This window comes from Bombina bombina, chromosome 2, assembly GCF_027579735.1.
Source record: "Bombina bombina isolate aBomBom1 chromosome 2, aBomBom1.pri, whole genome shotgun sequence".
Taxonomy (NCBI): domain Eukaryota; kingdom Metazoa; phylum Chordata; class Amphibia; order Anura; family Bombinatoridae; genus Bombina; species Bombina bombina.
The window spans coordinates 964,987,575-965,012,182 of NC_069500.1; the positions used below are offsets into that span (position 1 = coordinate 964,987,575).

The 24,608-nt window shown below is 41.4% G+C and overlaps 1 protein-coding gene across 2 annotated transcripts in view; it reads right to left on the reverse strand.

The window, feature by feature from the left end:
- Positions 1-24,608, reverse strand: part of RAP1GDS1 (Rap1 GTPase-GDP dissociation stimulator 1) — a 488,321-nt gene that overhangs the window by 354,312 nt on the left and 109,401 nt on the right. The window lies entirely within an intron of this gene.

The following is a 24,608-nucleotide window of genomic DNA, read 5'->3' on the forward strand; positions in this document are numbered from 1 at the left end:
TGTAATATTCCACAGGTCTGGAACCTTGTTTAAGTTTCCTCATTTTGCTCTCAGCTGTAATTTGGAGGTTGGTATCATTATACAATTCATCCATGACGTCAAGAAATGCCGAAAAGGATGATAGGACCGGATTATTAGTTTCAAATAGTGTGTCAGCCCATATACGGGGTTCTCCCCTTAAGTAGCTTATCATGCAGAGAACTTTCACCCTATCATTTGGATAGGTCCTAGGCTTGAGAGAAAAATTAAGAAGGCAAGCATTCTTAAAGTGGCGGTATTGATTTCTGTCTCCTTGAAAATATTCTGGAGGAGCAACAAAGGGTTCAGGAGAGGTCTCTTGGGCTGGTAGCTTAGGATTGATGGAATCTTTTATAACGTTTCTCAAAGTCTCATTTTCCAATTGTAATTCTCTTAGACCCTGGCTGAGTTGGTCTACCCTTTGTGACAGGTTAAAGACAATTTGTGGGAGTTCGGCTGGATCCATAATAATGGCTTAGTTATTCTGTAATGAGTTTTATTATGTTGGATCTCAACTGCCTTAAAGTGTGAATGTTTCACTTTGAAATACAGACTATTATTTCAGCATAGGCTGTGATGATTCAGAGTGAGTTTTAATATATGATGAATTGAAGTATGAATATATATTTGTAGTGATAAGCTACAATTAATGTGTAGCAATATTCCAAACTATAACTGAAAATGAAGTACAAGAATTCTGAAATAATATTCAGAATTGATAAGCAGTGAATTTCAATATTGAGACCTTTGTTTAGATAGGTAGCAAGAGTTATGTGGACTAACCACCGTTATACCTGATTGTAGTAGTAACCGAGTAATATGTAGTGAGAGAGAACACAGAAATCTGCAGCTGCTGACAGGGGCGTGTCAAGTACACAGGAGTTCCCCTGCTGATGACGTCAGAGCTGTTCCGTAGCGTTACAGTGAAACTGGTTTGTTACAAAAAGTTAATTTGAAACAGAAGTAGCGATATGATAACAATTGCAGCAATTATATCAGTTAACTGAGTGGCAGCAACTTAAGATTTTATGTTACTTGCGGTTATTCCTTGAAAGTCCCGGTTTGTACTGCTTGCAGCTGACTGATGAAAAAGATCCAATCCTCAGAGTAAAAGTAACTTAGATGAAATAAATTTGTTCACTGGGTAGCAGGTAGAAGTAACAGTTCCTGCAGGTAATTGTAATCCAATAACTTGTAGTAGCAAATATCTTCAATATCTTGAAATAATGCACAGGTTAAGAAATGGATGCATAGAGCTTAGCTGATATGAAGTTAATAACTAAGCACTTGTTTGGGGCGGAGACATGACTTAAATAGAGGTGTAAGGTGAGCTGTAGAAGAAAAAAGGAAAACCAGGAGTGGAATCCTTACAAAAGAGCAGATAATTCAGAAACTCTTCTGGCAGAAGAGATGGCCAAAAGGAACAAAACTTTCCAAGAAAGTAATTAAATGACCAATGAATGCATAGGTTCAAAGGGAGGAGCTTGAAGAGCTCCCAGAACCAAATTCAAACTCCAAGGAGGAGAAATTGACTTAATGACAGGTTTTATACGAACCAAAGCTTGTACAAAACAATGAATATCAGGAAGAATAGCAATCTTTCTGTGAAAAAGAACAGAAAGAGCAGAGATTTGTCCTTTCAAGGAACTTGCAGACAAACCCTTATCTAAACCATCCTGAAGAAACTGTAAAATTCTCGGTATTCTAAAAGAATGCCAAGAAAAATCATGAGAAAGACACCAAAAAATATAAGTCTTCCAGACTCTATAATATATCTCTCTAGATACAGATTTACGAGCCTGTAACATAGTATTAATCACAGAGTCAGAGAAACCTCTTTGACCAAGAATCAAGCGTTCAATCTCCATACCTTTAAATTTAAGGATTTCAGATCCTGATGGAAAAAAGGACCTTGTGACAGAAGGTCTGGTCTTAACGGAAGAGTCCACGGTTGGCAAGAGGCCATCCGGACAAGATCCGCATACCAAAACCTGTGAGGCCATGCCGGAGCTACCAGCAGAACAAACGAGCATTCCTTCAGAATCTTGGAGATTACTCTTGGAAGAAAAACTAGAGGCGGAAAGATATAGGCAGGATGATACTTCCAAGGAAGTGATAATGCATCCACTGCCTCCGCCTGAGGATCCCGGGATCTGGACAGATATCTGGGAAGTTTCTTGTTTAGATGAGACGCCATCAGATCTATTTCTGGAAGTTCCCACATTTGAACAATCTGAAGAAATACCTCTGGGTGAAGAGACCATTCGCCCGGATGCAACGTTTGGCGACTGAGATAATCCGCTTCCCAATTGTCTACACCTGGGATATGAACCGCAGAGATTAGACAGGAGCTGGATTCCGCCCAAACCAAAATTCGAGATACTTCTTTCATAGCCAGAGGACTGTGAGTCCCTCCTTGATGATTGATGTATGCCACAGTTGTGACATTGTCTGTCTGAAAACAAATGAACGATTCTCTCTTCAGAAGAGGCCAAAACTGAAGAGCTCTGAAATATTGATCGGTAATCTCACCTCCTGAGATTCCCAAACTCCTTGTGCCGTCAGAGATCCCCACACAGCTCCCCAACCTGTGAGACTTGTATCTGTTGAAATTACAGTCCAGGTCGGAAGCACAAAAGAAGCCCCCTGAATTAAACGATGGTGATCTGTCCACCACGTTAGAGAGTGTCGAACAATCGGTTTTAAAGATATTAATTGAGATATCTTTGTGTAATCCTTGCACCATTGATTCAGCATACAGAGCTGAAGAGGTCGCATGTGAAAACGAGCAAAGGGGATCGCGTCCGATGCAGCAGTCATAAGACCTAGAATTTCCATGCATAAAGTTACCGAAGGGAATGATTGTGACTGAAGGTTTCGACAAGCTGAAATCAATTTTAGACGTCTCTTGTCTGTTAAAGACAGAGTCATGGACACTGAATCTATCTGGAAACCCAGAACGGTTACCCTTGACTGAGGAATCAATGAACGTTTTGGTAAATTGATCCTCCAACCATGATCTTGAAGAAACAACACAAGTCGATTTGTATGAGATTCTACGAATGAGAAGACTGAGCAAATACCAAGATAATCGTCCAAATAAGGAAATACCAAAACCCTGTTCTCTGATTACAGAAAGAAGGGCACTGAGAACCTTTGAAAAAAATTCTTGGAACTGAGGCTAGGCCAAACGGTAGAGCCACAAAACTGGTAATGCTTGTCTAAAAAGAGAATCTCAGACACTAAAAGTGATCTGGATGAATCGGAATATGCAGATACACATCCTGTAAATCTATTGTAGACATATAATGCCCTTGCTAAACAAAAGGCAGAATAGTCCTACAGTAACCATCTTGAATGTTGGTATCCTTACATAACGATTCAATATTGATAGATCCGGAACTGGTCTGAAGGAATTGACCTTCTTTGGTACAATGAAGAGATAAAATAAAACCCTAGCCCCTGTTCCAGAACTGGAACTGGCATAATTACTCCAGCCAACTCTAGATCTGAAACACATTTCAGAAATGCTGAGCCTTTGCTGTGTTAACTGGGACACGGGAAAGAAAAAAATCTTTTAGCAGGAGGCCTTAAATTGAAGCCAATTCTGTACCTTTCTGAAACAATGTTCTGAAACCAGAGATTGAGAACGGAATTGATCCAAATTCCTTTGAAGAAAACGTAATCTGCCCCATACCAGCTGAACTGGAAAAAGGGGCCGCATCTTCATGGGTACTTAGGAGCTGACTATAGGTTTCTATAAGGCTTGGATATATTCCAAACTGGAAATAGTTTCCAAACTGATACCGCTCCTGAGGATGAAGGATCAGGCTTTTGTTCCTTATTATGAGAAAAAGAACGAAAAAATGATTATTTACCCTGGAAAGAAAGGGAAAGCAAAGTTGACTTAGAAGACATATCAGCATTCCAAGTTTAATCCATAAAGCTTTTCTAGCTAAAATAGCTAGAGACATATACCTGACATCAACTCTAATGATATCAAAAGATGGTATCACCAATAAAATTATTAGCATGTTATAGAATAATAATAATGCTATAAAATTATGATCTGTTACTTGTTGCGCTAAAACTTCTAACCAAAATGTTGAAGCTGCAGCAACATCCGGTAAAAATATAGCAGGTCTAAGAAGATTACCTGAACATAAGTAAACTTTTCTTAGAAAGGATTCAATTTTCTTATCTAAAGGATCCTTAAATTTAGTACTATCTGCCGTAGGAATAGTAGTACATTTTAGCAGGAATAGAGACAGCCCCAAACCTTAGGGATTTTGTCCCAAAAAACTCTAATCTGTCAGATGGCACAGGATATAATTGCTTAAACGTTTAGAAGGAGTAAAAGAATTACCCAAATTATTCCATTCCCTGGAAATTACTTCAGAAAAAGCATCAGGGAGATTAAACACTTCTGGAATAACTACAGGAGATTTAAAAACCCTATTTAAACGTTTAGATTTGGTATCAAGAGGACCAGAATCCTCTATATCTAAAGCAATTAATACTTCTTTAAATAAAGAACGAATAAATTCCATCTTGAACAAATACAAAGATTTAACAGCATCAACCTCTGAGACAGAAACTTCTGAACCAGAAGAACCATTATCAGTATCAGAACGATGATGTTCATTTAAAAATTAATCTGAAAAAAGAGAAGTTTTAAAAGACTTTTATGTAAACTAGAAGGAGAAATATCAGACATAGCCTTCTAAATGGATTTAAAAAAACAGAATTTATGTTTACCTGATAAATTACTTTCTCCAACGGTGTGTCCGGTCCACGGCGTCATCCTTACTTGTGGGATATTCTCTTCCCCAACAGGAAATGGCAAAGAGCCCAGCAAAGCTGGTCACATGATCCCTCCTAGGCTCCACCTTCCCCAGTCATTCGACCGACGTAAAGGAGGAATATTTGCATAGGAGAAATCATATGATACCGTGGTGACTGTAGTTAAAGAAAATAAATTATCAGACTTGATTAAAAAAACCAGGGCGGGCCGTGGACCGGACACACCGTTGGAGAAAGTAATTTATCAGGTAAACATAAATTCTGTTTTCTCCAACATAGGTGTGTCCGGTCCACGGCGTCATCCTTACTTGTGGGAACCAATACCAAAGCTTTAGGACACGGATGAAGGGAGGGAGCAAATCAGGTCACCTAGATGGAAGGCACCACGGCTTGCAAAACCTTTCTCCCAAAAATAGCCTCAGAAGAAGCAAAAGTATCAAATTTGTAAAATTTAGTAAAAGTGTGCAGTGAAGACCAAGCCGCTGCCTTACATATCTGATCAACAGAAGCCTCGTTCTTGAAGGCCCATGTGGAAGCCACGGCCCTAGTGGAATGAGCTGTGATTCTTTCAGGAGGCTGCCGTCCGGCAGTCTCGTAAGCCAATCTGATGATGCTTTTAAGCCAAAAAGAGAGAGAGGTAGAAGTTGCTTTTTGACCTCTCCTTTTACCAGAATAAACAACAAACAAGGAAGATGTTTGTCTAAAATCCTTTGTAGCATCTAAATAGAATTTTAGAGCACGAACTACATCCAAATTGTGCAACAAACGTTCCTTCTTTGAAACTGGATTCGGACACAAAGAAGGCACGACTATCTCCTGGTTAATGTTTTTGAAGAATAAAAACTACATTTAAACACCAAAAAACTCTAAGCCATCTCCGTGGAGATGTTGCCTGTACAACGGCAAAGAGAATGACTGGGGAAGGCGGAGCCTAGGAGGGATCATGTGACCAGCTTTGCTGGGCTCTTTGCCATTTCCTGTTGGGGAAGAGAATATCCCACAAGTAAGGATGACGCCGTGGACCGGACACACCTATGTTGGAGAAATAAAATCTCTTATGTTTATCAGGAACACTCTGAAAATTAAATGTTGACGGAACAGCAACAGGTAATATAACAGTACTAAAGGAAATTTTATCTGCATTAATAAGTTTGTCATGACATGCAATACAAACAACAGCTGGAGAAACAGATACCAAAAATTTATAGCAGATACACTTAGCTTGGTAGCTCCAGCCCCGGGCAGTGATTTTCCTGAAGTAACTTCTGACTCAGTTGCAACGTGGAACATCTTGCAATATGTAATAGAAAAAACAACATATAAAGCAAATTGATCAAAATCCTTAAATGACAGTTTCAGGAATGGGAAAAAAATGCCAGTGAACAAGCTTCTAGCAACCAGAAGCAATAAATAATGAGACTTAAATAATGTGGAGACAAAAGCGACGCCCATATTTTTTTTAGCGCCAAACAAGACGCCCACATTATTTGGCGCCTAAATGCTTTTGGCGCCAAAAATGACGCCACATCCGGAACGCCGACATTTTTTGCGCAAAATAACGTCAAAAAAATGACGCAACTTCTGGCGACACGTATGACGCCGGAAACGGAAAATAATTTTTGCGCCAAAAAAGTCCGCGCCAAGAATGACGCAATAAAATGAAGCATTTTCAGCCCCCGCAAGCCTAACAGCCCACAGGGAAAAAAGAGTCAAATTTTTGAAGGTAAGAAAAAATGATTAATTCAAATGCATAATCCCAAATATGAAACTGACTGTCTGAAAAATAAGGAAAGTTGAACATTCTGAGTCAAGGCAAATAAATGTTTGAATACATATATTTAGAACTTTATAAACAAAGTGCCCAACCATAGCTTAGAGTGTCACAGAAAATAAGATTTACTTACCCCAGGACACTCATCTACATGTTTGTAGAAAGCCAAACCAGTACTGAAACGAGAATCAGCAGAGGTAATGGTATATATAAGAGTATATCGTCGATTTGAAAAGGGAGGTAAGAGATGAATCTCTACGACCGATAACAGAGAACCTATGAAATAGACCCCGTAGAAGGAGATCACTGCATTCAAATAGGCAATACTCTCCTCACATCCCTCTGACATTCACTGCACGCTGAGAGGAAAACCGGGCTCCAACTTGCTGCGGAGCGCATATCAACGTAGAATCTAGCACAAACTTACTTCACCACCTCCATCGGAGGCAAAGTTTGTAAAACTGAATTGTGGGTGTGGTGAGGGGTGTATTTATAGGCATTTTAAGGTTTGGGAAACTTTGCCCCTCCTGGTAGGAATGTATATCCCATACGTCACTAGCTCATGGACTCTTGCTAATTACATGAAAGAAAACATAAGCTAGGTTGTAGGTCCAAGGCGCTACTAATGCATCCACTAGAGTCGCCCTGGGATCCCTGGATCTGGACCCGTAGCAAGGAACTTTGAAGTAATGACGAGACGCCATCAGATCCATGTCTGGAATGCCCCATAATTGCGTCAACTGGGCAAATATCTCCGGGTGGAGTTCCCACTCCCCCGGATGGAATGTCTGACGACTCAGATAATCCGCCTCCCAGTTTTCCACTCCTGGGATGTGGATCGCAGATAGGTGGCAGGAGTGATCCTCCGCCCATTTTATGATCTTGGTCACTTCTCTCATCGCCAGGGAACTCCTTGTTCCCCCTTGATGGTTGATGTAAGCAACTGTCGTCATGTTGTCTGATTGGAATCTTATGAATCTGGCCTTTGCTAGCTGAGGCCAAGCTTTGAGAGTATTGAATATCGCTCTCAGTTCCAGAATGTTTATTGGGAGAAGAGATTCTTCCCGAGACCATAGACCCTGAGCTTTCAGGGAGTCCCAGACCGCGCCCCAGCCCACTAGACTGGCGTCGGTCGTGACGATGACCCACTCTGGTCTGCGGAAGCTCATTCCCTGAGACAGGTGATCTTGGGTTAGCCACCAACGTAGTGAGTCTCTGGTCTTCTGATCTACTTGGATCACTGGAGACAAGTCTGTATAGTACCCATTCCACTGTTTGAGCATGCACAGTTGTAATGGTCTTAGATGAATTCGCGCAAAAGGAACTATGTCCATTGCTGCAACCATCAACCCTACTACTTCCATGCACTGAGCTATGGAAGGTCGTGGAACAGAGTGAAGAACTTGACAAGCGTTTAGAAGCTTTGACTTTCTGACATCTGTCAGGAAAATCTTCATTTCTAACGAATCTATTATTGTCCCCAAGAAGGGGACTCTTGTCGACGGAGACAGGGAACTTTTTTCTATGTTCACCTTCCAGCCGTGAGCTCTGAGAAAGGCCAGAACGATGTCTGTGTGAGCCTTTGCCTTTGAAAGAGACGACGCTTGTATCAGAATGTCGTCCAAGTAAGGTGCCACTGCAATGCCCCTTGGTCTTAGAACCGCTAGAAGGGCCCCTAGTACCTTTGTGAAAATCCTTGGAGCAGTGGCTAGCCCGAATGGGAGAGCCACAAACTGGTAATGTTTGTCCAGAAAGGCGAACCTTAGGAACTGATGATGATCTTTGTGGATAGGAATATGTAGATACGCATCCTTTAAATCCACGGTAGTCATAAATTGACCCTCCTGGATTGAGGGTAAAATTGTTCGGATAGTTTCCATTTTGAACGATGGTACTTTGAGAAATTTGTTTAGAATCTTTAAATCCAGAATTGGTCTGAAGGTTCCCTCTTTTTTGGGAACTACAAACAGATTTGAGTAAAAACCCAGACCTTGTTCCACAATTGGAACTGGGGGTATCACTCCCATTTTTAACAGGTCTTCTACACAATGTAAGAATGCCTGTCTCTTTATTTGGTTTGAAGATAAGTGAGACATGTGGAACCTTCCCCTTGGGGGTAGTTCCTTGAATTCCAGAAGATAACCCTGAGAAACTATTTCTAGATCCCAGGGATCCTGAACATCTCTTGCCCAAGCCTGAGCTAAGAGAGAGAGTCTGCCCCCTACTAGATCTGGTCCCGGATTGGGGGCTGCTCCTTCATGCTGTTTTGGTAGCAGCAGCAGGCTTCTTGGCCTGTTTACCCTTGTTCCAGCCTTGCATCGGTTTCCAAGCTGGTTTGGTCTGCGAAGCATTACCCTCTTGTCTAGAGGCTGCAGAGTTGGTCGGTCCGTTACTGAAATTGCGAAAGGAACGAAAATTAGACTTATTCTTGGCCTTGAAAGGCCTATCTTTTGGGAGGGCATGGCCCTTACCCCCAGTGATGTCTGAGATAATCTCTTTCAACTCTGGTCCAAAAAGGGTTTTACCCTTGAAGGGGATATTAAGCAATTTTGTCTTGGAAGATACATCCGCTGACCAAGACTTTAGCCAGAGCGCTCTGCGCGCCACAATTGCAAACCCTGAATTTTTCGCCGCTAATCTAGCTAACTGCAAAGCGGCATCTAAAATAAAGGAATTAGCTAACTTAAGTGCGTGTATTCTGTCCATAACCTCCTCATACGGAGTCTCTCTACTGAGCGACTTTTCTAGTTCCTCGAACCAGAACCACGCTGCTGTAGTGACGGGAACAATGCACGAAATGGGTTGCAGGAGGTAACCTTGCTGTACAAAAATATTTTTAAGCAAACCCTCCAATTTTTTATCCAAAGGATCTTTGAAAGCACAATTATCCTCGATAGGAATAGTAGTGCGCTTGTTTAGAGTAGAAACTGCCCCCTCGACCTTAGGGACTGTTAGCATAAGTCCTTTCTGGGGTCGACCATAGGAAATAATTTCTTAAATATAGGAGGGGGAACAAAAGGTATGCCGGGCTTCTCCCACTCCTTGTTCACTATGTCCGCCACCCGCTTGGGTATAGGAAAAGCGTCGGGGTGCACCGGAACCTCTAGGAACTTGTCCATCTTACACAATTTTTCTGGAATGACCAGGTTGTCACAATCATCCAGAGTAGATAACACCTCCTTAAGCAGTGCGCGGAGGTGCTCTAACTTAAATTTAAATGTCACAACATCAGGTTCTGCCTGTTGAGAAATTCTACCTGAATCTGAAATTTCCCCATCTGACAAAACCTCCCTCATGGCCCCTTCAGAATGGTGTGAGGGTATGACCAGGGCCGGCGCTTGCCTACAGGCAAGTAAGGCAATCGCCTTAGGGCGCATTAGACTCGGGGCGCAAACTGCCGGTGTCAAGTTAAACTTTCAGCAGCAACTTTTTTTTAATTTATTTTTTTACACTTGCGGTCCGCGGCCGCCGCCCCCAGACAAGTCAACCTGTCCTTGAATTTCCTTTGAGTGACTTGGGAAAATGGGGTGCCGTGCAGCCGTGCTACCTATGACTGACTGTCAGTTTTTAAAAAGGCACTGCCTAAGAATGTTTCCCGCGCGCGCGCACAGCCAGGCTGCAACTGTTCAGTACACGAAGCAGGCTTCTGTAGTGAAAGGAGGAGGGGGTGGAGCGGCTATGCAGGAGCCGTGCTGTCCTGGCTAGAAATTTAATTTGCCATTGCCAGTTCTTCTGTTCAGTGTTCACCGTTAGTTAAGGTAGGTTGAAAAAGAGAAAGTAAATCCTTTAGAGTAGCTTTATTTAATCTGAAAACAAATTGAAAGCTGTTTCAGTGTACACGAGCCAATAATCCTTCAAGCTTCACTTTTAGAGAGTTTTAAAATATCGTAGCAATGTGTTTTGCATTTGTCTCCTGTAGAGTTAATTGACAGCTTAATCACTAGAACTGCATTAAGAAGCTGTATTATTTATGTGTGTAAATAGTTTTTTCAAATATTCTCTAAATTAACTTTAGTCATTAATTTTATTTACAGCAACAGTTGGTTCTTTAGGTATATTTTAACCAATCAATATTATAAAGAATGCAGATCTGAATATATTGGTTCTGATGGCAGCAGACAGACAGTGAAGTCACAGCCGGTAACGCTGCCTTTCTAAAACTATTTGACGAGGGGTTTTAGATAATCTCCCCTTAATAGAGGTTAACTCATCAGGCAGCTGCTCACTGCTCTGTACTGTCAGTGCTTGCCCGGCAAGGAATGTATGTACAGCAGCTCAGGAGCAGTCGGGTGGGCAAATGGCATTCATGCCCCAAGGCATCCCAGGACTCTAATAATGCCAGATGAATAGTTTGTGCAAGGTAACTTACTGCAAAACATCTTCTAATGCATTCTGTGCCAGTCAATGGGGACAGAGAGGGACCATTAAAGCAGCTCTGTGTTACAAAGTGCCACTGTTTCTTTTGTTATTCTATATTTATCTAGAAATGGTGATGGGAAATCTGTCTATATTATTTATATTGTTTTTGGCTAAGAAGTTTGATATACTGTGTGTATGTTGTGTGTGTGTGTGTGTGTGTGTGTGTGTATATGTATATGTATGTATATATATATATATATATATATATATATATGTATGTGTATATATATATAATATATATATGTGTGTGTGTGTGTGTGTGTGTGTGTGTGTGTGTGTGTGTGTGTGTGTGTGTGTGTGTGTGTATATATATATATATATATATATATATATATATATATATATATATATATATATATATATATATATATAGATATGTGTGTGTATATATATATATGTATGTATATATATAAATATATATGTGTGTATATGTGTGTGTATATATATATATATATTACACATAGAACATTTTGTTAAGCGGCAGAGTATATCAGATTTTTTTTTATTTTTTTTGGGGGGGGGGGGGGGGCGGCAAAATGTGTCTTTGCCTGTGTAGCCAAAAATCCTAGCACCGGCCCTGGGTATGACAGAACAATTATCATCAGCGCCCTCCTGCTCTACAGTGTTTAAAACAGAGCAATCGCGCTTTCTCTGAAATGCAGGCATTTTGGATAAAAAATTAGCTATGGAGTTATCCATTACTGTCGCCAATTGTTGCATAGTAACAAGCATTGGCGCGCTAGAAGTACTAGGCGTCTCCTGCGTGGGCAAAACTGGTGTAGACACAGAGTGAGATGAAGTAGAACTGTTTTTACTCTCTTCATCTGATGAATCATCTTGGGCAACCTTACTATCTGTGGCAGTACTGTCCTTACTTTGTTTGGACGCTATGGCACAATTATCACACAATTTGGAAGGGGGAGACACATTGGCTTCCATACATACAGAACATAGCTTATCTGAAGGTACAGACATGTTAAACAGGCTTAAACTTGTCAATAAAGTACAAAAAAACGTTTTAATTAAAACCGTTACTGTCTCTTTAAATTTTAAACAGGGCACACTTTATTACTGAATATGTGAAAAACAATGAAGGAATTGTTCAAATTTTACCAAATTTTCACCACAGTGTCAAAGCATTGCACCCAAATTTTCAGAGCTTTAACCCTTAAAATGAAGAAACCGGAGCCGGTTACAGATTTAACCCCTCTACAGTCCCAGCGACAGCCTTTGCTGCGACTTTACCAAACCCAGGGGGGAATACGATACCAAATGAAGCCTTCTAGGAACCTTTTCAACTACTTTCAGATCCACACACATGCAGCTGCATGTCCTGCTCTCAAAAGTAACTGCGCAGTAATGGCGCGAAAATGAGGCTCAGCCTACTACAGTGAAGGCCCTTCCTGACTGAAAAGGTGTCTAAACCAGTGCCTGACGTTAAAAAACGTTCCCCAAAGTTTATAAGTGTGAAATTCACCTCAATCTGTATAAAATGCCCAAATAAAGCAATCGATCTTGCCCATAAAGTGTCTACCAGTTTTATAGCCCATATTAAGCCCTTTATTCTGTTTGAGACTAAGAAAATGGCTTACCGGTCCCCATGAGGGGACAGTCTTGTTAGAAATATGGCTAGTCATACCTTAAGCAGAAAAGTCTGCCAACTGTTTCCCCCAACTGAAGTTATTTCATCTCAACAGTCCTATGTGGAAACGGCAAACGATTTTAGTTACTGCTGCTAAAATCATATTCCTCTCACAAACAGAACTCTTCATCTTTTCTGTTTCAGAGTAAATAGTACATACCAGCACTATTTTAAAATAACAAACTCTTGATAGTAGAATAAAAACTACAACTAAACACCACATACTCTTAACCATCTCCGTGGAGATGTTGCCTGTGCAACGGCAAAGAGAATGACTGGGGTGGGCGGAGCCTAGGAGGGACTATATGGACAGCTTTTGCTGTACTCTTTGCCATTTCCTGTTGGGGAAGAGATATTCCCACAAGTTATGGATGACGCCGTGGACCGGACAAACCAATGTTGGAGAAAATAAATTAGTAATAGGTGCACATTTCATAAATGCAAATCAGACTGTATAAAAAGAAGAAAAGGATCATCATATATTATGAATGGTTAGTAGGTAGATGCCTAGGAATAGGTGTAGTATGCTAGTCTACTTTTAGAAAAACATAATTTATGCTTACCTGATAAATTCCTTTCTTCTGTTGTGCGATCAGTCCACGGGTCATCATTACTTCTGGGATATAACTCCTCCCCAACAGGAAATGCAAGAGGATTCACCCAGCAGAGCTGATATAGCTCCTCCCCTCTACGTCAGTCCCAGTCATTCGACCAAGAATCAACGAGAAAGGAGTAACCAAGGGTGAACTGGTGACTGGAGTATAATTTAAAAGATATTTACCTGCCTTAAAAAACAGGGCGGGCCGTGGACTGATCGCACAACAGAAGAAAGGAATTTATCAGGTAAGCATAAATTATGTTTTCTTCTGTTATGTGCGATCAGTCCACGGGTCATCATTACTTCTGGGATACCAATACCAAAGCAAAAGTACACGGATGACGGGAGGGATAGGCAGGCTCATTATACAGAAGGAACCACTGCCTGAAGAACCTTTCTCCCAAAAATAGCCTCCGAAGAAGCAAAAGTGTCAAATTTGTAAAATTTAGAAAAAGTATGAAGCGAAGACCAAGTTGCAGCCTTGCAAATCTGTTCAACAGAGGCCTCATTCTTAAAGGCCCAAGTGGAAGCCACAGCTCTAGTGGAGTGAGCTGTAATTCTTTCAGGAGGCTGCTGTCCAGCAGTCTCATAGGCTAAACGTATTATGCTACGAAGCCAAAAAGAGAGAGAGGTAGCAGAAGCTTTTTGACCTCTCCTCTGTCCAGAATAAACGACAAACAGGGAAGAAGTTTGGCGAAAATTTTTAGTTGCCTGCAAGTAGAACTTGAGGGCACGAACTACATCCAGATTGTGTAGAAGACGTTCCTTCTTTGAAGAAGGATTTGGACACAAGGATGGAACAACAATCTCTTGATTGATATTCCTGTTAGTAACTACCTTAGGTAAGAACCCAGGTTTAGTACGCAGAACTACCTTATCTGAATGAAAAATCAGATAAGGAGAATCACAATGTAATGCTGATAACTCAGAGACTCTTCGAGCCGAGGAAATAGCCATTAAAAACAGAACTTTCCAAGATAACAATTTTATATCAATGGAATGAAGGGGTTCAAATGGAACACCTTGTAAAACGTTAAGAACTAAGTTTAAACTCCATGGCGGAGCAACGGCTTTAAACACAGGCTTGATCCTAGCTAAAGCTTGACAAAAGGCCTGGACGTCTGGATTTTCTGACAGACGCCTGTGTAACAAGATGGACAGAGCTGAAATCTGTCCCTTTAATGAACTAGCCGATAAACCCTTTTCTAAACCTTCTTGTAGAAAAGACAATATCCTAGGGATCCTAACCTTACTCCAGGAGTAACGTTTGGATTCGCACCAGTATAGGTATTTGCGCCATATTTTATGGTAAATCTTTCTGGTAACAGGCTTCCTAGCCTGGATCAGGGTATCAATAACCGACTCAGAAAAACCACGCTTTGATAAAATCAAGCGTTCAATTTCCAAGCAGTCAGTTTCAGAGAAGTTAGATTTTGATGTTTGAATGGACCCTGTATCAGAAGGTCCTGTCTCAGAGGTAGAGACCAAGGTGGACAGGATGACATGTCCACTAGATCTGCATACCAAGTCCTGCGTGGCCATGCAGGCGCTATTAGAATCACAGATGCTCTCTCTTGTTTGATTTTCGCAATCAATCGAGGAAGCAGCGGGAAGGGTGGAAACACATAAGCCATCCCGAAGTTCCAAGGTGCTGTCAAAGCATCTATCAGAACCGCTCCCGGATCCCTGGATCTGGACCCGTAGTGAGGAAGTTTGGCGTTCTGGCGAGACGCCATGAGATCTATCTCTGGTTTGCCCCAACGTCGAAGTATTTGGGCAAAAATCTCCGGATGAAGTTCCCACTCTCCCGGATGAAAAGTCTGGCGACTCAAGAAATCCGCCTCCCAGTTCTCCACTCCCGGGATGTGGATTGCTGACAGGTGGCAAGAGTGAGACTCTGCCCAGCGAATTATCTTTGATACTTCCATCATTGCTAGGGAGCTTCTTGTCCCTCCCTGATGGTTGATGTAAGCTACAGTCGTGATATTGTCCGACTGAAACCTGATGAACCCCTGAGTTGTTAATTGGGGCCAAGCTAGAAGGGCATTGAGAACTGCCCTCAATTCCAGAATGTTTATTGGAAGGAGACTCTCCTCCTGATTCCATAATCCCTGAGTCTTCAGAGAATTCCAGACAGCGCCCCAACCTAGCAGGCTGGCGTCTGTTGTTACGATTGTCCAGTCTGGCCTGCTGAATGGCATCCCCCTGGACAGGTGTGGCCGATAAAGCCACCATAGAAGAGAATTTCTGGTCTCTTGATTCAGATTCAGGGTAGGGGACAAATCTGAGTAATCCCCATTCCACTGACTTAGCATGCACAATTGCAGCGGTCTGAGGTGTAGGCGTGCAAAAGGTACTATGTCCATTGCCGCTACCATTAAGCCGATCACCTCCATGCATTGAGCTACTGACGGGTGTTGAATGGAATGAAGGACACGGCATGCATCCTGAAGCCTTGTTAACCTGTCTTCTGTCAGGTAAATCTTCATTTCTACAGAATCTATAAGAGTCCCCAAGAATGGAACTCTTGTGAGAGGAAAAAGAGAACTTTTCTTTTCGTTCACTTTCCATCCATGCGACCTTAGAAATGCCAGAACTAACTCTGTATGAGACTTGGCAGTTTGAAAGCTTGAAGCTTGTATTAGAATGTCGTCTAGGTACGGAGCTACCGAAATCCCTCGCGGTCTTAGTACCGCCAGAAGGGCACCCAGAACCTTTGTGAAGATTCTTGGGGCCGTAGCCAATCCGAATGGAAGAGCTACAAACTGGTAGTGCCTGTCTAGGAAGGCAAACCGTAGATACCGTTGATGATCTTTGTGAATCGGTATGTGAAGGTAAGCATCTTTTAAATCCACTGTGGTCATGTACTGACCCTTTTGGATCATAGGTAAGATTGTCCGAATAGTTTCCATTTTGAACGATGGAACTCTTAGGAATTTGTTTAGAATCTTTAAATCTAAGATTGGCCTGAAAGTTCCCTCTTTTTTGGGAACCACAAACAGGTTTGAGTAGAACCCTTGTCCTTGTTCCGACCGCGGAACTGGATGGATCACTCCCATTAATAACAGATCTTGTACACAGCGTAGAAACGCTTCTTTCTTTATCTGGTTTGTTGACAACCTTGACAGATGAAATCTCCCTTTTGGGGGAGATAATTTGAAGTCTAGAAGGTATCCCTGAGATATGATCTCCAGCGCCCAGGGATCCTGAACATCTCTTGCCCAGGCCTGAGCGAAGAGAGAAAGTCTGCCCCCCACTAGATCCGGTCCCGGATCGGGGGCTCTCGGTTCATGCTGTCTTTGGGGCAGCAGCAGGTTTCCTGGCCTGTTTGCCCTTATTCCAGGACTGGTTAGGTTTCCAGCCTTGCCTGTAACGAGCAACAGCTCCTTCCTGTTTTGGTGCAGTGGAGGTTGACGCTGCTCCAGGTTTGAAATTCCGAAAGGGACGAAAATTAGACTGTCTAGCCTTAGTTTTGGCTTTGTCTTGAGGTAGGGCGTGGCCCTTACCTCCTGTAATGTCAGCGATAATTTCTTTCAACCCGGGCCCAAATAAAGACTGCCCCTTGAAAGGTATATTAAGTAATTTAGACTTAGAAGTAACATCAGCTGACCAGGATTTTAGCCACAGTGCTCTACGTGCCTGTATGGCGAATCCAGAGTTCTTAGCCGTAAGTTTGGTTAAATGTACTACGGCCTCCGAAATGAATGAATTGGCTAGTTTAAGGACTCTAAGCCTGTCCATAATGTCGTCTAGCGTAGATGAACTAAGGTTCTCTTCCAGAGACTCAATCCAAAATGCTGCCGCAGCCGTAATCGGCGCGATACATGCAAGGGGTTGCAATATAAAACCTTGTTGAACAAACATTTTCTTAAGGTAACCCTCTAATTTTTTATCCATTGGATCTGAAAAAGCACAGCTATCCTCCACCGGGATAGTGGTACGCTTAGCTAAAGTAGAAACTGCTCCCTCCACCTTAGGGACCGTTTGCCATAAGTCCCGAGTAGTGGCGTCTATTGGAAACATCTTTCTAAATATTGGAGGGGGTGAGAACGGCACACCGGGTCTATCCCACTCCTTAGTAACAATTTCAGTTAATCTCTTAGGTATAGGAAAAACGTCAGTACTCGCCGGTACCGCAAAGTATTTATCCAACCTACACATTTTCTCTGGTATTGCAATGGTGTTACAATCATTGAGAGCTGCTAAGACCTCCCCTAGTAATGCACGGAGGTTCTCCAATTTAAATTTAAAATTTGAAATATCTGAATCCAATCTGTTTGGATCAGAACCGTCACCCACAGAATGAAGCTCTCCGTCCTCATGCTCTGCAAGCTGTGACGCAGTATCAGACATGGCCCTAGTATTGTCAGCGCACTCTGTTCTCACCCCAGAGTGATCACGCTTGCCTCTTAGTTCTGGTAATTTAGACAAAACTTCAGTCATAACAGTAGCCATATCATGTAATGTTATCTGTAATGGCCGCCCAGATGTATTAGGCGCCATAATATCACGCACCTCCCGGGCGGGAGATGCAGGTACTGCCGCGTGAGGCGAGTTAGTCGGCATAACTCTCCCCTCGCAGTTTGGTGAAATTTGTTCACATTGTACAGATTGACTTTTATTTAAAGTAGCATCAATACAGTTAGTACATAAATTTCTATTGGGCTCCACCTTGGCATTGGAACAAATGACACAGATATCATTCTCTGAGTCAGACATGTTTAACACACTAGCAATAACTTGCAACCTGGTTATAATCTTTTTTAACAAAAACGTACTGTGCCTCAAAGAGGTACTTAAACGATTAAATGACAGTTGAGATAATGAACTGAAACAGTTATAGCATCAAGTTTAAAATAACACAACTTTTAGCAAAGGTTTGTTCCCATTAGTAAATAACTAAATTTGACATAAAAAATTATAGAGTAACGTTTTTATTCACAGTCAATAAAAATTCTCACAGCTCTGCTGAGAGAATGTACCTCCCTTCAAAGAAGTTTGAAGACCCCTGAGATCTGTCAGTGAACCGGATCATGCAGGAAATATAATAGTAGCTGACTGGAATTTTTTGATGCGTAGCAAAAGAGCGCCAAAAACGGCCCCCTCCCCTCACACACAGCAGTGAGGAGAAACGAAACTGTCACAATTTAAAGCAGACAACTGCCAAGTGGAAAATAATGCCCAAACATTTATTTACTCAGTACCTCAGCAATGTAAACGATTCTACATTCCAGCAAAAACGTTTAACATGACAATATTTATTAAAAGGATTAGTGACCTTTAACAGAGTAGTTCCGGTGAAAAACCATTCCCAGAATACTGAAGTGTATACATACATGTCATTATAACGGTATAGCAGGATTTTTTCATCAATTCCATTCAGAAAATAAAAACTGCTACATACCTCAATGCAGATTCATCTGCCCGCTGTCCCCTGATCTGAAGCCTTTACCTCCCTCAGATGGCCGAGAACAGCAATATGATCTTAACTACTCCGGTTAAAATCATAGTAAAAAACTCTGGTAGATTCTTCTTCAAACTCTGCCAGAGAAGTAATAACACGCTCCGGTGCTATTGTAAAATAACAAACTTTTGATTGAAGTCATAAAAACTAAGTATAATCACCATAGTCCTCTCACACATCCTATCTAGTCGTTGGGTGCAAGAGAATGACTGGGACTGACGTAGAGGGGAGGAGCTATATCAGCTCTGCTGGGTGAATCCTCTTGCATTTCCTGTTGGGGAGGAGTTATATCCCAGAAGTAATGATGACCCGTGGACTGATCGCACATAACAGAAGAAATCACAGTTTAAAAAAGAAACTAAATAGTGTTTTAGAAAAAATATATAAAGACTTTAAAATGAGGATTATGATGAATCCTAAATACATACTGAACAGTAAAATCTTCTTTCCTATTTAAAGGGACACTGCACACTACATTTTTCTTTGCATAAATGATTTGTAGATGATCCATTTATATAGCCCATCTGGGAGTGTTTTTGTAACAATGTATGTCTTGCTTATTTTATTTATTTTTTTAAAACGTGCTGATTTTCAGACTCCTAAACAAGCCTCAAAATATCAGATGTAGTCCCAAGTCTACAGACTCCTCCTTCTGTTCTTGTAAAGGGTATTCTCATATGCAGGGGAGGGTCTGCTCTTCCTGCTTTCTCAGCCCCTTTTAATGGGTGTCCCAGCCTAACCTCATCAACAGAGCTAAATTAGGAACTTCTAAGTATGTTTTTAAAAAGGTTTTATACTGGATATTTAGATCTGTATCTGTGCATATTCTTCTTTATAGTAGTGTAATATACACTGGTTGTAATATAGAACCATATCTTGTGGTACAAGGTAACAAGTAACCATAGGTCACTGGCAAAGATCCCTGTAATGTATTACAAGTTTTGTCTGAAATAGTTTTATTTTATTTTATTTCTATGTGTTTATGCTTAAGCCAAAGACAATATGAGCTGGTGTAAGAGACTGTGTATAGTACACTGTATACTATTTGTGCTAACAGAAAGTAAATGGGTTGTCTAGAATGATTGTATCCCATCATATGGTTATTTTATACCAGGGCTTAGCAACCTATGGCACTCGAGATGGTTATTTTATACCAGGGCCTAGCAACCTATGGCACTAGTGATGGTTATTTTATACCAGGGATTGGCAACCTATGGCACTTGTGATGGTTATTATATACCAGGGACTAGCAACCTATTGTACTAGTGATGGTTATTTTATACCAGGGCTTAGCAACCTATGGCACAAGTGATTGTTATTTTATATCAGGGCTTAGCAACCTATGGCACTAGTGATGGTTATTTTATACCAGGGCTTAGCAACCTATGGCACAAGTGATTGTTATTTTATATCAGGGCTTAGCAACCTATGTCACTAGTGATGGTTATTTTATACCAGGGCTTAGCAACCTATGGCACTAGTGATGGTTATTTTATACCAGGGTCGAGCAACATATGGCACAAGTGATGTTTGTTTTATATCAGGGCTTAGCAATTTATGTCACTAGTGATTGTTACTTTATACCAGGGCTAAGCAATCTTTGGCACTAGTGATGGTTATTTTATACCAGGGTCGAGCAACATATGGCACCAGCAATGGTTATTTTATATCGGGGCTAAGCAACCTATGGCACAAGTGATGGTTATTTTATATCAGTGCTTAGCAACCTATGGCACAAGTGATGGTTATTTTATACCAGGGCTTAGCAACCTATGTCACTAGTGATGGTTATTATATACCAGGGCTTAGCAACTTATGGCAGCACAAGTGATGGTTATTTTATATCAGGGCTTAGCAACCTATGTCATTAGTGATGGTTATTTTTATACCAGGGTTTAGAAACCTATGGCACTAGTGATGGTTATTTTAAACCAGTGTCGAGAAACCTATGGCACAAGTGATTGTTATTTTATACCAGGGCTTAGCAACCTATGTCACTAGTGATGGTTATTTTATACCAGGGCTTAGCAACCTATGGCACTACTGATGGTTATTTTATACCAGGGCTTAGCAACCTATGTCACTAGTCATGGTTATTTTATATCAGGGCTTAGCAACCCATGGCACTAATCCCATCTTGGGGGGGGGTTAGCAACCTATGGCACAAGTGATGGTTATTTTATATCAGTGCTTAGCAACCTATGGCACAAGTGATGGTTATTTTATACCAGGGCTTAGCAACCTATGTCACTAGTGATGGTTATTATATACCAGGGCTTAGCAACCTATGGCAGCACTAGTGATGGTTATTTTATATCAGGGCTTAGCAACCTATGTCACTAGTGATGGTTATTTTATATCAGGGCTTAGCAACCTATGTCACTAGTGATGGTTATTATATACCAGGGCTTAGCAACCTAAGTCACTAGTGATGGTTATTATATACCAGGGCTTAGCAACCTATGGCAGCACAAGTGATGGTTATTTTATATCAGGGCTTAGCAACCTATGTCACTAGTGATGGTTATTTTATATCAGGGCTTAGCAACCTATGGCACTAGTGATGGTTATTTTATACCAGGGCTTGGCAACCTATGGCACTAGTGATGGTTATTTTATACCAGGGCTTGGCAACCTATGGCACTCGTGATGGTTATTTTATACCAGGGGTTAGCAACCTATGGTACTAGTGATGGTTATTTTATACCAGGGGTTAGCAACCTATGGCACAAGTGATGGTTATTTTATACCAGGGCTTAGCAACCTATGGCACTAGTGATGGTTCTTTTATACCAGGGCTTAGCAACCTATGGCACTAGTGATGGTTATTTTATACCAGGGTCGAGCAACCTATGGCACTAGCAATGGTTATTTTATATCGGGGCTTAGCAAACCTATGTCACTAGTGATGGTTATTTTATACCAGGGCTTAGAAACCTATGTCACTAGTGATGGTTATTTTATACCAGGGCTTAGCAACCTATGGCACCAGTGATTGTTATTTTATACCAGGGCTTAGCAACCTATGTCACTAGTGATGGTTAATTTATACCAGGGCTTGGCAACCTATGGCACTCGTGATGGTTATTTTATACCAGGGATTAGCAACCTATGGCATTAGTCATGGTTATTTTATATCAGGGCTTAGGAACCTATGGTACTAGTGATAGTTATTTTATACCAGTGTCCAGAAACCTATGGCACAAGTGATGGTTATTTTATATCAGGGCTTAGCAACCTATGGCACTAGTGATGGTTATTTTATATCAGGGCTTAGCAACCTATGGCACTAATCCCATCTTGGGGAGGGGGGCTTAACAACCTATGGCACAAGTGATGGTTATTTTATAACAGGGCTTAGCAACCTATGGCACTAGTCATGGTTATTTTATATCAGGGCTTAGCAACCTATGGCACTAATCCCATCTGGGGGGGGGGGGGGCTTAGCAACCTATGGCACAAGTGATGGTTATTTTATAACAGGGCTTAGCAACCTATGGTACTAGTGATAGTTATTTTATACCAGTGTCGAGAAACCTATGGCACAAGTGATGGTTATTTTATACCAGGCCTTAGCAACCTATGGCACTAGTGATGGTTATTTTATACCAGGGCTTAGCAACCTATGGCACTAGTCATAGTTATTTTATATCAGGGCTTAGCAACCTATGGCACTAATCCCATCTTGGGGAGGGGGCTTAACAACCTATGGCACAAGTGATGGTTATTTTATAACAGGGCTTAGCAACCTATGGCACTAGTCATGGTTATTTTATATCAGGGCTTAGCAACCTATGGCACTAGTGATAGTTATTTTATACCAGGCCTTAGCAACCTATGGCACTAGTGATGGTTATTTTATACCAGGGCTTAGCAACCTATGGCACTAGTCATGGCTATTTTATATCAGGGCTTAGCAACCTATGGCACTAATCCCATCTTGGGGAGGGGGCTTAACAACCTATGGCACAAGTGATGGTTATTTTATAACAGGGCTTAGCAACCTATGGCACTAGTCATGGTTATTTTATATCAGGGCTTAGCAACCTATGGCACTAATCCCATTTTGGGGGGGGGGGGGCTTAGCAACCTATGGCACAAGTGATGGTTATTTTATAACAGGGCTTAGCAACCTATGGTACTAGTGATAGTTATTTTATACCAGTGTCGAGAAACCTATGGCACAAGTGATGGTTATTTTATATCAGGGCTTAGCAACCTATGGCACTAGTGATGGTTATTTTATACCAGGGCTTAGCAACCTATGGCACTAGTGATAGTTATTTTATACCAGGCCTTAGCAACCTATGGCACTAGTGATAGTTATTTTATACCAGGGCTTAGCAACCTATGGCACTAATCCCATCTTGGGGAGGGGGCTTAACAACCTATGGCACAAGTGATGGTTATTTTATAACAGGGCTTAGCAACCTATGGCACTAGTCATGGTTATTTTATATCAGGGCTTAGCAACCTATGGCACTAATCCCATCTTGGGGAGGGGGCTTAACAACCTATGGCACAAGTGATGGTTATTTTATAACAGGGCTTAGCAACCTATGGCACTAGTCATGGTTATTTTATATCAGGGCTTAGCAACCTATGGCACTAATCCCATCTTGGGGGGGGGCTTAGCAACCTATGGCACAAGTGATGGTTATTTTATAACAGGGCTTAGCAACCTATGGCACTACTGATGGTTATTTTATACCAGGGCCTAGCGACCTATGGCACTAGTGATGGTTATTTTATACCAGGGCTTGGCAAGCTATGGCACTAGTGATGGCTATTTTATACCAGGGCTTAGCAACCTATGGCACTAGTGATGGTTATTTTACACCAGGCCTTAGCAACCTATGGTACAAGTGATGGTTATTTTATACCAGGGCTTAGCAATCTATGACACTAGTCCCATCTTGGGGGGGGGGTTAAGCAACCTATGGCACAAGTGATGGTTATTTAATATCAAGGCTAAGCAACCTATGGCACTAGTGATGGTTATTTTATACCAGGGCTTAGCAACCTATGGCACTAGTGATGGTTATTTTATATCAGGGCTTAGCAACCTATGGCAGCACAAGTGATGGTTATTTTATATCAGGGCTTAGCAACCTATGTCACTAGTGATGGTTATTTTATACAAGGGCTTAGCAACCTATGGCACTAGTGATGGTTATTTTATACCAGTGTTGAGAAATCTATGACACTAGTGATGGTTATTTTATACAAGGGCTTAGCAACCTATGGCACTAGTTGTGGTTATTTTATACCAGTGTTGAGAAATCTATAACACTAGTGATGGTTATTTAATACCATGGCTTAGCAACCTATGGCACAAGTGATGGTTATTTTATAACAGGGCTTAGCAACCTATGGCACTAGTGATGGTTATTTTATACCAGGGCCTAGCGACCTATGGCACTAGTGATGGTTATTTTATACCAGGGCTTGGCAACCTATGGCACTAGTGATGGCTATTTTATACCAGGGCTTAGCAACCTATGGCACTAGTGATGGTTATTTTATACCAGGGCTTAGCAACCTATGGCACTAGTGATGGTTATTTTACACCAGGCCTTAGCAACCTATGGTACAAGTGATGGATATTTTATATCAGGGCTTAGCAACTTATGTCACTAGTGATGGTTATTTTATACCAGGGCTTAGCAACCTATGACACTAGTCCCATCTTGGGGGGAGGGTTAAGCAACCTATGGCACAAGTGATGGTTATTTAATATCAAGGCTAAGCAACCTATGGCACTAGTGATAGTTATTTTATATTTAAGGGCTTAGCAACCTATGGCACTAGTGATGGGTTTTTATACCAGGGCTTAGCAACCTATGGCACTAGTGATGGTTATTTTATACCAGGGCTTAGCAACCTATGGCAC